Here is an 18,406-nt window from a genome sequence, read left to right as displayed (position 1 = left end):
AATTGTTTGCATTTGATATGCATGACAAATTGATCTTATAAAAAATTGTCGTACTTTTGTAACTGGATGCTTTTTGATATAAGACCATTTAGACACTATCGCTACCAGATGACCGACATCTATACGAATGTATGTAGCAAGCGTTATTTTCGTTTTGTTAGAATTTCAAAACAAGTATTCATATAATCTTGCAAATCTCTTTCTAAATGCAATTGCAATAGATATTAAGAGGGCCATGCTAAAATCGCACATAACAATTTTAGAAATCGCTACATCATCACTCAAAATCGTTAAAAGCCAAGTTGTTATTGTAATTGCAGTATGATCAGCAGATAGCATTTGGAAAACAGGTACACTTCCTGCAGATGAAGCACTCATACATTGATACAGGAATACATATTTCGATTTCATGTGTTTGTATTGTAGTTTTTTCATTATTAATCCTGCAGCATCAATTGTCATAAACGAATCATCTCTTTTTGAGTTTAGTTTGTCAAATAATTTCTGCTCCTTTGTCCAATAGTGACAGAAACATGATAGTGCTCCAACTTTTTTTATAATTCCTGCATGTGTAGTATTGTGTGCCTCAACTAAATTACTTATTGGTAATGAGCCTAAAAATTTAGAATATAAAAAAAATTATTATTCTATATATTATATACATTATGTACACTATACATATACTATACATATATACTATACTATATACACTATGTACACGCACGCACGCACGCACGCACGCACGCACGCACGCACGCACGCACGCACGCACGCACGCACGCACGCACGCACGCACGCACGCACGCACGCACGCACGCACGCACGCACGCACGCACGCACGCACGCACGCACGCACGCACGCACGCACGCACGCACGCACGCACGCACGCACGCACGCACGCACGCACGCACGCACGCACGCACGCACGCACGCACGCACGCACGCACGCACGCACGCACGCACGCACGCACGCACGCACGCACGCACGCACGCACGCACGCACGCACGCACGCACGCACGCACGCACGCACGCACGCACGCACGCACGCACGCACGCACGCACGCACGCACGCACGCACGCACGCACGCACGCACGCACGCACGCACGCACGCACGCACGCACGCACGCACGCACGCACGCACGCACGCACGCACGCACGCACGCACGCACGCACGCACGCACGCACGCACGCACGCACGCACGCACGCACGCACGCACGCACGCACGCACGCACGCACGCGCACACACACAAACACACGCACGCACGCACGCACGCATGTGCGCGCGTGTATATATGTATGTATATTATTATTGTTGGTATTATTATTATTGTTATTATTATTAAAGTATTGATACATGTGTAAATTAGTAATTTACTTGTGATACCTAAACGTTTTTCTTGTATTTCAGACTTAGCTTTACGTAGAACATCGATTTTTGATAAAATAGGAGGATAAGAATCACCAAATTGAATCAAATTTTTTGCTTCATTTCGTACATAAGTAACTGCATCTGTTTTTGTGTCAACGAGATTACCTACTATATCTAGTCTTCATTTACCTTTTAACTGTCGCCTTCCTTTATGAATAAAATCGGATCTAATGTTTTTTATTATAATTTTTGACAGAATATCACTGTTTTTAATAGCATAGTTTTCAATTAAACCGATTATCTTCGTATCACACTCTTTACATTTTCCTTTTATTTTAATAGATGCATTTTTTCCTTTTTTTCTAATATGTCCTTTAGCATACTTGAACGACCAGATGCAAGAAATTCATGATTTTTCCTAAATTTTCACAGCGAATAAATCTGTCCATCCAGGTTTTAAAATAACGTATTTTTTGCCGTCATTATAAATACTTTCTTGTGGTTTTATCAGAGACTATTCCGCTGCTGTTATTGTTATATAAAATTTATCCGTAGTGATAATAGAGGCTGAGATATTTGGATTAAAAGATTCGTCAATTATAGTTTCATCTGTTGGCAGAGTGATTGAAAATGCACGTAATAGTTTATCATAGATTTCTTGTCTATTATTTTTTACGGTGGTATAAATCTGTTTTGCTTTTGGATTATGATCCATTGCCATTTCGATTAACGTGTACATTTCGTTAGAAGGAAGAAAAACTTTTCCATTTTTGTCTATCACTCTATAAGCGGGATTCGTCAATATTGTCAGCAATTTGTCGACGTCGTATATATTGTAGTTTCTCGTACTTTTCACAAATATCTAATAAGTGTATTGAAATAAAATAAGCCGATAACATTAATTATTAATAACGTCGAGAGAAAGGCAATATGAGCAAACCGCAGGGTATAAAAGCGCAAATAAAAACTCAGGTTTTTCTTTAAAAATAAAAAACACATTACTTGTACTTTTACACTCTGTATTTGCATTATCTTCCTCCCAACATTTTATTTTAAAACTTCATAAATTATTAATATTAATTATTTACAATTGTTAATTAATATTAATATTATTTATTATTTACAGTTATAATTACGTAATATTTCAAGTAAAACCGGACAATAATCTTATAATTTTTTTTTAACTTATTTGAAATTGTCTCTGTATGTATATATGTGCAAAATTTAAACAAAAGTTCTTTTCTATTCCAATTCAAAAAAGGTTCTATTCTAATTCAAAACAAATTTTTCACAATTTTTGTATTAAAAATTTTTTTTTAATTTATTAATTTATTAAACAATACTTAAGTTGCTTTTAGATTATAAATTATTAGTTTTCTTCTTCTTTAATTTAACAGAAGACCATTTTGTAATAAGATTCTCAACAACAAATTTTTTTTTAATTCGTTAAAATTAAAAGTTAATTTGTTAGTTTAAAATGTTATATACTATATATTTTTTTATTCTAAAAATACATTTATAGATATTTACGAATTTATGCATATTATTTATAAATATCTAAAAAAAAGCAAAACAGTTTTTACTAAGAATATACACTGAGCGAACAAACAAACGAACAGCGAATACGAATCTTCGCATTTGTTATTTGTTCCTTTCTTTCACATTATATCCGACATTCATATTGGACTGTATTCTTATCCACTCATACTCAACATTTGAATTTTTTAATATATCATCTCAAAAGCGAATCGGTTCGAACGCGAGTCGAACATTCTATTCACCATCATTACAATGTATACACTCTTTATATTTTAACAGCAAACATTCTTATTCACTGTTTGTTCGTGCAATATATATCCGCCTTTAAAACACTTTAACAAGCTACTATTGAAAAAAATTTTAAGAGTACATTAAATGAATGTCCGATTTAACTTAAATAAAGACTTTAACTTAAATAATTAAATATTAATAATAATTGTACCAAATGATTAATTTCAAACTTTTCTTCTCCCTTTTCTCTTGAATATCAATTAATAATTGACAAAGAACGAAGACGTAAAACAACCGATACGTAGCAATACGCATTGATGGCAGTGATACCAGAACGATTAGGCGGCTCACGACTCGTCTGACGCTGTTACGTGCCGCAACTCGCATTCCTAAACATTTATGATTTCCGTTCCTAAACTATATAACTTACTACAAATAACGCCTAAACTAAAACCAACAAATAACGCCTAAACTAAAACCAATAAACCTTATCTTTTTCATTTCCTCAAATTTTCCAATCCATGAATTGATAGGAAGATTCATGAGATAATATATATATATTTACTCTTTACCTTTTTCCTTTTTTTATTATTCCCGAAACACGCTCCAATCATCACTTTCAAGATTAAAACATATTCGATCATTGGTCGTTATTTCTACGGGTTCCAAAATTTTGTTCAACCTCCACAAAAAGGTCTTTCTTGTATTTTATAGTTAGTTTTACAATTATTCAGCAGTTCTAAGTCGTCAGTCTTAGAGAAAACACCTTCGACTTGTAACATTGTGCCTAATAAAGTCTTATAATCAGATAACTGTATCTTTTTATTCATTACATCGCGTTCAGCACTTTGTACAATCACATAAATTTATAAATATAGCAATATTAAAAAATGGCAATATGTGTGATAGTATTAAACTGAAAAATAAGTATATATGCATAAAACATATATGTGCTATTGATTCTTTCGTAATGTTTATAAATATTAACAAATACATTAATTAATATTTGTTAATATTTGTAAACATTTCGTAATGTTACAATAATTACAAATATTAACATACAATTGCCAAAGAAAAAATTTATAAAAATTATGTGCAAGACTTGCAGCAGCCAATATTAAAATTGGCGCAAAATATTTTAGCAAAGGACTATAAAATTCTCGCAGAAATTTTACAAGAAATAAATTTAAGTAAAACATCGGGTACTAGATATGTACAATTTCTCGATGCTAACTATAATGTTAATCACCTCATACAAATTTTATTAGTAGATTACCAAGTGTAACTAGATACATAAAATGTTCAAACTGCAGTTCTATGCAACTCAGAAATTTACCCACTTTATGTATTAATGTAGGAATTATATTAAAAAAAGGATTTAATTACATCTAAGCAATTAATGATACAGAAAATTTAAACACTAGTCAAACGTCATGTAAAAAATGTAATTGCCTTCTGGAAGGAATTCACGAATATGGTTCTCACATATTTATTGATACTGAGATAATTTCAGACCCAAACTACAATGCAAAGAAAACGTGACCCTTGATAGTCTGACAAAAACTATTAAACTCGCAGAAAAATATACGTTATGCGGTATTATAGATTATAAAGGAAACAAAAACAAATCTTTCACGACAATAGGTCATTACACGGCTGTAGCGTACACAGGCTTATCATGGTACAAATATGATGGCCTTAAAAAAGAAAAAAAGTTACGTTCCATCTGAAAAAATCGTTACACCACACACAATAATTTACGTACAAAATAAATAAAATTTTTTAATATTTCCAAATTAAAGGTTATGAGGTTTTCATTGCTTCCCTAATTTCATTGAGCTAAGATTGGAACTCTGATATATTTTACCAAAACTCGACATTTCTAAAATTTTTCATAAATATTAATTAATTTTAAAAAATCAATATTTCGGAAACTATAAAACGTAGGAACATGCGGTTTGCGCGAGAATACTTGTCTTATCGAATGTAACTCAGAACTCTAACATTTACAGCCAGAACTCCTGATTTTCCAAATTTTCCATAAAAGTTAGTTAATTTTAAAAAATCAATATTTTGGAAACTATAAGAGATAGGAACATGCGGTTTGCGCGAGAATACTTGTATTATCGAATGTAACTCAAAACTCTAACATTTACGGCCAGAACTCGTGATTTCCAAAATATCATTGATATTCGAAGTATGTTTTTTAAACTAAAAACAGCAGAACTCTTTCAAAAAAGTATCAGGAACTCCGTAACTATTCAAAAGAATACTAGAACTGTGGTCAGAACTATTTTATCTCGATGTGTCGAAAATCGTGAAGTTGGCACCCCCATTTTTCGAAATCGAATTTCATTATCATAACAGGTAGAACTATTTAAAAAGTGATCTAGAACTCTTTCTTTTGTTCTAAATAACTCAGAATTCTTAACAGAACTATTGTATCGTGACATAGAGATGCCAAGTTCACATACCCATCATTTGTTTGTCTCTTCACTATATTTAAAACTCTTATAATTGTCTTATCATCTAGCATGAGAATATTATTATTAACATCATCACAATTAAAATAATATGCGTTATTTTGCAATATCTTATATTGTGTTACGTTTTGTGAAAATTCAGGTACAAGAGGTCCGTAATGATGTTCGTGTTTTACTTGATACATAGAAATTAGTAATTGCTCTTGAAACATTGTAGATTGCTGTTCACCATATCTTCGTGCCAATTGTTGCAAAGGTTTTTCAGGTTTTCTAATTAGTTTCTTCAGATTTCCCATAAAATTTTCGATTTGAAAAGCACTATAGTTATCCAATATTCCATTTCTTCTTACTTCATCACTTAAATGAATTAAATTATACACATTGTGAGAGACAAATTGTTTGCCATACAAAACTTGAAAACCTTTCACGAAGTAAACCAGCAATTCTTTAGCGTACTTTATATTTTCGTTGTTTGCAATTAATGTTGGAGTTATTAATAATGAGATAGCAATATGTAGTGTTAGAAAATGTTCATATATTTCCTGCTTTAAAATTGATTTCAAAACAATGGGCCCTATATACAACAGAAATTGTCGAAATTCAGTGGCCTTCCAATATTTAATTTCTGACAGACTTCTGGGTTTCCTCGAAAACTCTTTTGGTACCGAACTTTTCAATGTAATTAAAATGGGAAATAAGATTTATATTTGTATTACCAATCCTTACTATCAATGGTCTTTTCATCCATAACAGTAATAACGTCTTTGTAACACCTAAACAAACTAGGTGCATAAAATCTAGTGCAACAGCTGACACTAGACCAATATTCGCTATTTGTAGTAACAATGTCTTTCCTTGATGATATTCTTCATCAGTCTGTTGTAAAAAATCTTCATCAGTTCTGAGATAAGTCTTAGTAGTATAAGAGAAGCACGTAGTACTGTTTATACTTTCTCCTCTAATAGTGCATTTAGAACAACTTGAAAATCCAGTATGACTTTTTGTATACAAAATAAATGATTTCGCAAAGGCATCACAAATGATTATAGGAAGAGTAACACTTATATGGCGTGTACCGTACATAAATCCGTCTTTTATAAGCATCTTCAGTTCATTAATGAATTGTTCAAGGAAATCGTTTGGTGATGTCGGTTTACTTGATCCATAATATGCTCCTATCATATGCACGGATTTAAAAATTCTATCAGATATTAAAATCGGCCAAAGACAAGGTGAAGACCTTGAAATTGTAACCATTGACATTCATAGAAAGAGTTACTTTGTCAACAGCCAGTTAGCATCAGTATATTTTTCCATTAATAAATTCAACACATTTAATAAGCCAAAATGTAAATATTCTCCACCTGCAACACTTATGCAGTTTGTGGTACGAGGTGTGTGTAACAAAGTTCTAGTATCTTTGGACAAGAAACGATTTGGGATATATTTTAGAAGCAAATGTAATAATTCATTTATTGCTTTATGTGAGATGTTATTACATAGAGCCCATTCACGCAAATCTGGACTAAAATTTTCCACCTCTTCATTATCAGATTGTGTATCTGCATCAGATATCTTATTTATATTTGAGTCATCATATAAAATATAGTCATTATACTCATTGTTGTCGTTCATTGATTCCTTCCAATAGTCCTTATTATCTATTTCTAGATAATCACTTGAAAAATCAAGTAATTGCATATTGCTTTCATCTTCAATTTCAAAATAAATCTGAATATTAATCAAAATCCTTTTCTAAACTTCTAGCCAATAATTCATTGTTTGTGATACGGACTACTTCTGTTTTATCATCAATATACGCAGAACTGCTGTTTAATATATTATTATGGAAAATGTTCGATGGAGCTTTCAGTTTATTATTATTTAACCGTTGTCTGTTTTGTAAGTAATAATAAACTTTTGCGATATCTTTCTGAATAATTCGTCTTTGATGTCTACGTGAACACTGTTCAAAAAATTTTCTTCTGTACTCATTATCTTCCATAATTTCTTAGCTCTAAAATGTTATGGTAGAATTATAATAAGAAACAAATTTTTTTTTTTAAAACATTATATTTTAATGTATATAAAAAAAACAATAACTTACTTGTGCATAAATACGCAGTCAATGTATTGACAAATGTAAATGAACTTGAACATTGACTGATACAGTACTATTTTTTCGGTGTTAATGCTTTGACTCTATTGACACCAACTTATATTCGACACACGCATCAAACACTATACACGCATCAAAATTTGTATATGCGCTTACGTTATTGCTTTTAATAAATAGTGAATTAATTTTTCCTATTCCTCTTCTTTCTTCCCTTAACCCTCCATTAACCAACCTAACCTAACCTCCATTGTATACACACTTATTTTGAGGGGTGACAATGGAGGGTTAAAAAAAAAAAGAGGAATAGGAAAAATGAATAAAATAATGCTAATATGTTTTATTCTAGTTTTGTTCTATATAGTCCTTGAATATTTACTACAATGTCATTTTATTATAATGACGTCTGTATATTATTTTATTTTATTTTATTGTATTTTTTTCGTTGTGAAGGTTCTATGTCTCTCCAAATTTTTGACGCGACATTGATAAATCAATTTTACTTCGATATATTGCAATAATGTACTCTGCCTTACTAAAGCACATAAAATTATATTTTATTATTTTCTGCACTATTGCTTTTAATAAATAGTGAATTAATTTTTCCTATTCCTCTTTCTTCTTCCTTTAACCCTCCATTGTCCACACACTTATTTTAAGGGGTGACAGTGGAGGGTTAGGAGGAAGAAAGAGAGGAATAAAAAGAATAAATAAAATAATGCTAATTTGTTTTATTCTAGTTTTGTTCTACATAGTATTTGAATATTTATTACAATATCATTTTATTATAACGACATCTGTATATTATTTTATTTTATTTTATTGTATTTTTTTCATTGTGAAGACTGTCTATCTCTTTTCCAAATTTTTGACGCGTCATCGATAAATCAATTTTACTTCGATATATTGTAATAATGTACTTTGCCTTACTAAAGCATTTAAAATTATATTTTATTATTTTCTGCACTATTGCTTTTAATAAATAGTGAATTAATTTTTCCTATTCCTCTTTCTTCTTCCTTTAACCCTCCATTGTCTACACACTTATTTTAAGGGGAGACAGTGGAGGGTTAAGAGGAAAAAAGAGAGGAATAGGAATAATAAAAAAAATAATGCTAATTTGTTTTATTCTAGTTTTGTTCTATATAGTCTTTGTATATTTATTACAATGTCATTTTATTATAATGATATCTGTAAATTATTTTATCTTATTTCCTAAATTTCTTTATTTATTCTGTGTTTATTTTCGTTAATCGCATAAACCTATAATTAGGCAGATTATACATTTGAAATGCATTTTGTGTTATACTTATTTAAGACACGTTGTTGAGTTCCATAATTAGAAACTTTATTAATTACTGTTAATTAATGCCGATTATGCAATTGACATACTCGTGCACGATTAGTAATACGTGTCTTTAAATATCCTCGAAAGTTCAATTTTTATTAATAAAATATTTTACATAAATATCTGCAATGTACTTCACGAGCAGTAATGTATTTTACAACGCTCGAAAATTCGCTCCTGAATGATTAGAAAAACATATTTCGCAAAGAAGATATCGCTAAAATCCCTGGGAAGAGCGATAACTTATTTGCACTGTAAATGCATTTATTTGCGTTTACTAATATGCGATTCATGTTAATAACTTTTGGGAAAAGCTGATCAGATAATAATAGTACAGCAATTTTGTCCCAGAGTTATATTGGAAAGTGCACTTTTGTACAGTATTTTGTATGTTTGGTAAGAAACTTATTGCATTTTGTGTGTCTGCGTACTTTTAAGTGTTTTAATGTGTTATTCTTACGTTGAGTTGTTGTAGTTGGATCGAAACATTCAAATAAATGCGTTCTTTTATTAAAAAAAATTTGAATTATTTGCGTTCTTTACACTCTGTGCTTCTATTGTCTTTCCTTTCTCCATGACGGAATCGTATAGCAATATTAGAACAGAAAGAAGATTGAGGCTATAATTATACGGGCAACTTATTCTTAGCATCGATAAGATATTATTAAAGATCGTTAATCTTAGGTAAATTTCATGACTGTCGAGTAGTAGGAGACATAAGATTTTAGAAAAATTTTTAAAAAGAGCAAATAACAAACGTTGTTTTTGTTTGGACTCTTATTAATGTCAAAAATTAAAAATAACGAATAGTTAGAAATGAAACAAAACAATCACACATAAAATAAAATCGGATGTACAAAAATTAATACAAGTACTATTAAATGTAAATGAATTTTATATTTTACAGTAATAATTTGTGACTGAGTTAATATCGTCTTATATACAGTTCTGTTTTTCTTTTTAACACACTTTTTGTGTTTTCACTGATAATTGCAAATAATCGTGCGTAAATGCCATGCAATGCCGTAATTTATCAGACAATAGATCGTTTTCGGTTACATAAGAATTGCAACAATGAGGATAAAGTGAGATAAGAGATAAGGCATGTTCAATTACAGTTGCTTAATGCAGTCAATACAACCGAAAAAGAACGAACATAAATGCTGCCAACTGTGTTATTGTTGCTCTGTACTTGTTAGGCCTAATCTACAATGTGCTCTTTGTTTCCTGTTTCTTAGAAATTAGTCCAATCCTGTTCGATTATTCTTTTTAAAATCAACTGCAATTAGTTAATTTCTAAAGAAACAAGAAGCAAAAACATTGTAGATTAGGCTTTAATGTACGTGACCGTATTATTTCTTTACAATATATGTATAACTTGATTAATTTATAAATGTAAGATATTAATGCGACATTAAATCGATAGCGATGCGAGATGTATCGAACCAACATTTCCGGACATATCGTAGCAGAACCAATCCGGAACAAGCGTGGCACCGAATACGAAATTACCACGTTCGAGACCGAAGAAATTTAACAAGCGGTCTGAGCGTCGATCGGCGCTGTTGAGCACCGGACGTCTAAGATTACAGTCGAACGAATCCTTTAGCGAGCGTGTCGATACCTGGAAGTCAGTTACGCGAAAAAATAGTTTTCTGGCGAAGTACAGCGATAAATGAGGCACGACGATGGGTTGCGGGGATCGACTGTGAATGGTGAAGCCACGCAGTTAGGCGGAACCGTAGAAGGAGGAGGCAGCATTAAATGGGTTGCTACCCAGATCCCGGAATTTTTCGAAGCAGATACCGAAAATATTCGCACCTGGATACAAAGAGTCGACAAAGTGGCTCGTGTTCATGGGGCGAGCGAGGAGGTTATCCTATTGGCAGCCTCGAGTAAGCTCACCAAACAAGCCAGACGCTGGTACGACACCCAGATGGGACCAGTATTGGAATTGTGGTCCGAGTTGAAGGATGCAATGCTGAGGATGTTCGAGGTAAGGACGCCTTACTACGCTTCCATGCGACAAATAGAGGGACGGAGATGGAACGTAGCCAAGGAGACGTTTCACCAGTACGCCCTAGACAAACTGGTACTAACGTACAACGTAGACCTCAGTGAGCGCTACAAGATCAACCTTTTAATCGATGGGATTCCAAGCAGTTCCCTTCGTGCCTCGGCGGCTACCATCGAAACTACATCCGTGGATCAATTTTTGATGCGGATGAGAGCAGTGGCAACGGCCTCAGCAGAGTGGAATCGAAAGAAAGCTCCGCCTGAAAAACAAGACAAAAACAATAAAGTAACGTGCCAAGGGTGTTGAAAAAGAGAACACCTGCAAAAAAAGTGTCGTAGAGCCAAAGCAGTGTGCTTCCATTGCAATAAACCAGGTCACCGTAGGCCCGACTGTCCAGAGCTGAGGAGAGCGGCTCCAGCGGCAAGGACTTCTAGGACTTCTAGTCCGTGTTCGGAGGGGTCACCGAGGAGACACCGGAGATAGAGACTATTGGAGCGGTGATGGAAGTAGGTGAGCCCACCCTTACGATAAATACAAATATTGTATCGGTAGTAAAATTAAATAATCGCGAGTGCAAATTAACAGCGTTAATTAATACCGGAAGTCCGATATCGTTTATTGAACCGCGGAATTTTAATTATTTCTTCAGTCGAGGCGAGCGATTGGAAAACGCGAACCGACGATATACCGGTCTAAATAATCTGCCGATTCGAATCCGCGGGGTAATTCGCACAAAAATTTCTCTATAGCGTCAAAAAGAATTGAATAGTATTCGGCTGAATGTACTTGAAAGCGACGGGCTACCGCATGACCTCGTGTTAGGGCGAGATTTCTTAAAAGAAAATAATATTACGTTCATTTACGCATTGCAAGAACCCGCGAATAAAAACTCGTGTTCACAAACCGACGGCGGCGATGAAAATTCATTTCTCGCAAGAATCAAGATAGAGGCGGATAAAAAAGAAACAGAATTCTCTGGCGTTGAGATACGAAACGATTTTCCGGCGAGCAAGGAAATAAAGCATGTGATAGCGAAATAGAAAAAGCGCAAATCCCGGCGATCGAGGATAATTACGCGGTTAAAGTTACGTTAAGAGATACGTCTAAATACGCGTATGCCCTTCGACGTTAGGTGACACCCGTTTGGAACACGGAACAATTGGACACCAAACAATTGGACACGTAGTATTGAATACGTTCAGATTGGACACCGCACGATTGGACACCGCACGATTGGACACTGAACGATTGGACACTGAATGATTGGACACCGCACGATTGAACACCGTACATGGAAACTTTATCTTGATACAAATTTTCAATATTTTCATAATATATATACACACACACACGGGAGGGGGGGTAATGGGGGCCTCCGGTCCTCCCCCTCCCGCACTCACCCCGTCCACCTCATTTCGCGTGGAAAGTTGCAAACCCATGTAAACTTTGCTTTGTCTTGCAATGTACATGCGAAGCGAGGTGTCCAATCGTTCAGTCACAGTATAAGTAAGAACAGTAGGTACACTCTGTGTCAGTGCTTTTGATCTTTATGACAACCATCCGCCATGTTGTTGATTGTGCAAGGGCGCTTTAATTTGAATAATAGAAACTGCTCGACAACTATTATATTATTGTGAAAATATATGTGCCAAATATCTTAACAATGTTTGAATAGATTTACCATTTACTTTATTAATTATATTTTATTTAATATCAAATATGATTAATATAATTATGATATAATTTTATTAATATTATTAATGCAAAATAAAATTATAAGAATAAATATTATATATATTAATTAAATATTAAAAGCAAAAATATATAGTTGGACACATTTCAAGTAAAAAAGACATTTTATTTACATATAAAAATATAGAAATATATTGATATATAATCAATAAATTATACATCAATAAATTGATACATTTATAAATATAAATATAAATACTTCGAGTAGTAATATTAATTTCGATGCTATTATACTTTTTGGAAAATGTCAAAATTAATGAATATTAAGGTGAATATCTGAATATAATTTTTTGAATTCTTCTACAATTTATGGCAGTAGAAGTTATCTATAAAAATTAAATATAATTTTATTAATAAATGGAAAATTAACAATAATTAAAAATATATTAGATTTCTCATACCTTATATATTATCATACACTATTGCATAATGCAGTTAACATGTAGATATAGTTAATTATGCAATTTACATGTATATCAATAATTAAGTATATAGTTCATGTCACATGCTTGGTTAAACAAACTTTTGTTAAAAGGAAATTAAATATTGTTAAAATATAATGAAATATACGCGAATATATATAATTTTTCAAAAATTATACATTATAAAATTTATTACAAGTAATTAGATAATAATATAAATATTAATTGTTAAATTATCAAACAATTATATTATGTGCAAATTTTAAACTATATTAAGAAATATAATATTATATATATATACATATATACATATGTATAACTATTATTATATAAATATTATGAAAATTAATATTAATAAACTTTTATTTATTTTGTAGAATTGTTATTTTTTTATTATGTTTTCTTTGTTCTTTGAAATCTCGATTAATAAATTTTAAAGTATAAAATATACGGACTCTAATATAAAGTTTAATTAAATAAGTTTTCGGAAAATTATTACATGGATGAGAAAATTCTATTTTTGAAAGAATAGATGTAAACTTTTGTATTATATTAGATTGTTTAATAATAAAGAAATTTTCAAAAAATTTTGTATGTATTTTTTTAATATATTGTAGAAATAGAGAACTTGGAATAAGCAAACGACCAAATGTATTTTCTATATTATCATATGCTCTGAAATAGCTATATAATTTTAAAGTATTTAGATCACTATTTTTTTCTAAAAGTAATAATTGGCATGTTTCACATGTATGCTTTATAAAACAGCGTTTTAATAAGTATCCACAAATATATGTAAATGCATTTTCTTCCGTTATTGGCATAGAGTGATATTCATAGTTTTCTATTTCTAGATTAACAGAAGCATTGTAATCATTAGCTGTCTGAATTTCCAACATATCTGTTTCATCAAAGTTTGTACATTTAAGTAATATTTCGTCTTTATCTATTTCACAGTTTCCTGTATTAACCTGACAATAATTTATACAAAATAATTTTTTAAATGAATAATAAAACTGTATTGGCGTCGGATTAAAAGCGATACCATGTTGAGTGCGCACAGCGCCAAAGAAATTTTCTAACGGATCTTGTTTCAATCGTCGTGTAAATAAAACTTTTATAGGACTAGATTGTTCTAATTTGTTTCATAATTGAAGCAATGATTTAATGGTAATAATCCAACATTTGATTGATGTTATTGAACGTGTGACATCTTTTACAGTTTTAGTTATTATTTTTATACGTTGAAGAAAAGATAACATCATTTAAAAAAAATTTTTATTTGTTTGAATTTGTGAATGCTTTTTTGTTAGGGTTACTGTTATAAAGCGTAGAAGCATTTAGTATATCAAACAATTTGTTAAAACGATCTATAAATTCTGCTGTAAATGAACCCACATAGCACAGGATGTCCTGTGGATGTTCATTTTATATCCATTTTACATCCATATGTCCATGGACATAAAATGAACATCCATAGTATATCCAATTTGAAACATCCATCACTGGACAATATTTAGATACCCATAGACTGTCCAATATTGGACATTTTGTGGGTATCTAATCTCATATAGCATAAGATCTCCGTAGAATATCCTTATTTGATCGGAATTATCTTAAATATGTACTGTAATTGAAACTAAATTTACCTGAGGATTACCTGAGGATATTTCTAATTGTCATATATATATACTTATTTTATTTACTTATTTATTTAAGTAGTGTTATAGTGGGGATTCTAGGCCATAGGGCTCCGAGGTGAGGTGCGGGGGCGGGGGTATCTGGGAGGCGCGAGGGGTCTGGTGTTTTCGGAAAGGGGGGGGTGAAGGGTCCTACATACGTTCGAAAGTAGATGTTTATCTTTGTGGTTGATTTTATAGCCGGGGGCATTTTAGAAGTCATAAAACTGTTTTTTTCTAATTTTATGATCATTTTATGGTCATTATATCATTAGGATTTTAAGCGCCGACGTTCGGCAGCTTTGCACCATAAAACTATTTTTTTTTTTTTCTAATTTTTATGATCATTTTATGACCATTAGAATATTATGGAAAAAGAGATTTTAAGCGCCGGCGTTCGGCAGCTTTGCACCCTCGCGGAAAATCTCCCATAAACTGGAGCGAAACATCTTCCATAATTTTTAAGGAAAAAACTGCAACTGCAAGGTGTTTATCTTTGTGGTTGATTTATAGCCGGGGGACATTTTAGAAGCCATAAAAGTCGTGGGAAAACAATAGAAATTTTTGGCCGAGGCTGCAACGAACATGTCGGAACGTTTTTATAGATGCAAAAGCGTTGACGTTTGGTAGGATGTGTTAAAACGGAATTAGGCGAAATAAAAGAATGAGAGCCCCGTCAAACCATAGTACGATTTGAAAGGGCATAGAGAAAGCTGTGGAAAAAAAAAATTTGAGTGGTTACTGTCAGCTATTAGAATTGTTAGTGTCACAATAGTGAATAAATGGAAAATATTAATTTCGAAGCGATAATAGACGAGTCGTCAGACGAAGAGCATGCGTTGTCGGACGATAGTAATTATATTAGTGATTGCAATAATACCGATTTTGACGACAACGTAGTAGAAAATGAACAACTCCGTGCGCAAAATCAACGTAAGATTTGCGCCATACACTTTTATTATTCAACGGGTGGTGCTCTAGCTCTCTGTGCTTCGTGTATAGACACCTTTCGAGATGACATCGGAGTAATGTATGAAATACGGAGACATAAAGTTACATCGCCCGATGAGGTGGATATGCGATGGTGCAGCAGCTGTCAAATTTTATTACATATAATAATGTCGCGTAATATGTGTTATGTTTACACACAAAAATAGAGAGAAAAAATGGAAAATGTGCAGCAGAAAGAACGCGACTTGTTGGAACGTTCCCACCAAGTCACCACATTGGGTGAATATTTTGGATGGCTGCAGCATTGCAAGGAGTTTATCGAAGAGCTTGAAAAACGCAGCTGTGTCAAGCATCCGCGACTCTCAATCGGAAATAGACAATCTTTGGTGACAAGAATTGTGCGACTCGAGGGTGCAAAAACTCGATTGCAGAGACAGTTTATACCCAGTGGTGGTGATTATAGTAGTGAAAATAACGCGGAGAGACTCATATAGCGAAAGATTGATACGGCGTTTGAGAGCCGCATCTTGACTGGTGCGGTTATAAATTATAATCACATCGAACCTCGTCAATTTTTGAAAAATGCGAGTGACATTGTGCTCGTGCACGTGCGAGACGTTATGCAAAAACACAACAGTGTGAAAGTGAATACAGTGTTTAACGGCGAGTTTGTGGCGGGCGATAAGCATGCCAATAAATCAATCAATACGAGAAACTGTGAACTCTTACATACATCCGATTTACGCGAGTGGTATGAGAGACGAGTCGTCGAGTCAATTCTTGCATCGCTCGAAGAATTTCAGGAACGCGATAGCGGATGGGCATTATCGCGTATACTAAATTTGACTGTAAATATAAATAAATATAATCCTATGAGCGCCGGATGTTACGTGCAATTATCGTGACAGATAATAATGAAACGAGCAGTGGTTAACGTGCAATCTAAAGACAATGCATGTTTTGCGTGGGCGGTAGTGGCTGCTCTGTATCCAGCTGAAAGATGCACACACCGACAATCATCGTACCCGCATTATAAAACAGTACTAAATCTCCAAGATATTCAGTTTCCAGTCACTCTTAATCAAATTAAAAAATTTGAAATTTATAATGACATTTCAATCAACGTGTACAGTTTTGAAAACGAAAACATTGTCCCTATTCACCTTACGGAGCAAAAGAGAGACAAGCACGTCAACTTGCTCTACGTGCAAGATGCGCAAGATATCGGACATTTTGCATGGATCAAGAATCTATCTAGACTTGTTAGTATGCAACTCAGCAAACACAAGACTAAAAAATATATCTGCGATCGGTATGTATATTTAATAAAACTGTCTAAAAATATTTAAAACAAGGATATAAAAATTTTAACTTTTATTTTACAGATGCATGCACTATTTTCACTCGGTCGAGAAATTGCAATCACATACAGTAGACTGTGGAAAGATGAACGACTGCGCTATCCGATTACCGAGCGATAAGGATAAGTGGCTCGCATTTACCAACTACAACAGGAAGGAGCGACTACCTTTCGTCGTGTACGCCGACCTGGAGTGCGTTTTGGTGAAAAAAGAAGAAGAAAATTTTTATCAACATCACCAAGTATTTAGTATGGCTTATTATGTACATTGCTCGTACGATAATTCGTTATCCGCGTATCATTCTCGTCGCGAAGCCAATTGCGTTGCATGGTTCACCGACGAACTTAAAAATTTGGCGCAACGTGTAGAAAATATTTTAACAACCAATGTCCCCATGGTAAATTTAACGCAAAATGAATGGAAAGAATTTCGAAGTGCGACCCAGTGTCATATATGTGAGAAACCATTCGTAGAAGATGATACGCGCGTACGCGATCATTGTCATTTGACCGGGCGGTACAGACGTCCCGCGCATTCAAATTGCAATTACAAAGAATCTTTTTGCATTCCAATAGTATTTCACAATTTATCTGGTTATGATTCTCACTTTATAATCAAGGAAATAGCCACAGCGTTTGAAGGGGGAATCGATTTACTTCCGATAACAAAAGAAAAATATATTTCATTTACAAAACATGTTAAAGGTACAAAAGACAAACCGGGAAATCACATTAAATTACGTTTCATAGATTCATATAAATTTCTCACAACAAGTCTCGACAAATTGGCGTCTTTTCTGAGCAAGGATAAACTTAAAATTTTACAATCGGAATATAAAAATTTATCCGCCGAAGATTTCAATTTATTAACAAGAAAAGGTGTCTTCCCGTACGAGTACATTGACTGCGTAGATAAATTGCAAGATGCGTGTTTACCATCGCGAGAATCATTTTACAATTTCTTGACAGGTAACACAGTATCTGAGAGCGATTACGCGCACGCTGAGACTGTGTGGAAGCGATTCTCCATTCGAACGCTAGGTGAATATAGCGATCTGTATTTAAAAATCGATGTTTTGTTATTAGCAGACATTTTTGAAAATTTCCGAGAGAATTGTATCAAGAGTTATGGGCT

General features: G+C 33.1%; 1 pseudogene; it reads left to right on the top strand.

Annotated features, from left to right (window-relative positions):
• The first annotated feature begins 16,531 nt into the window (after positions 1–16,531).
• Positions 16,532–17,705, top strand: LOC140673355 (uncharacterized; annotated as a pseudogene).
• Positions 17,706–18,406: the final 701 nt, after the last annotated feature.

The sequence above is a fragment of the Anoplolepis gracilipes genome, chromosome 14 (assembly GCF_047496725.1).
Source record: "Anoplolepis gracilipes chromosome 14, ASM4749672v1, whole genome shotgun sequence".
In the NCBI taxonomy this organism is placed as follows: domain Eukaryota; kingdom Metazoa; phylum Arthropoda; class Insecta; order Hymenoptera; family Formicidae; genus Anoplolepis; species Anoplolepis gracilipes.
This window is presented reverse-complemented; position numbering and strand designations above follow the sequence as displayed.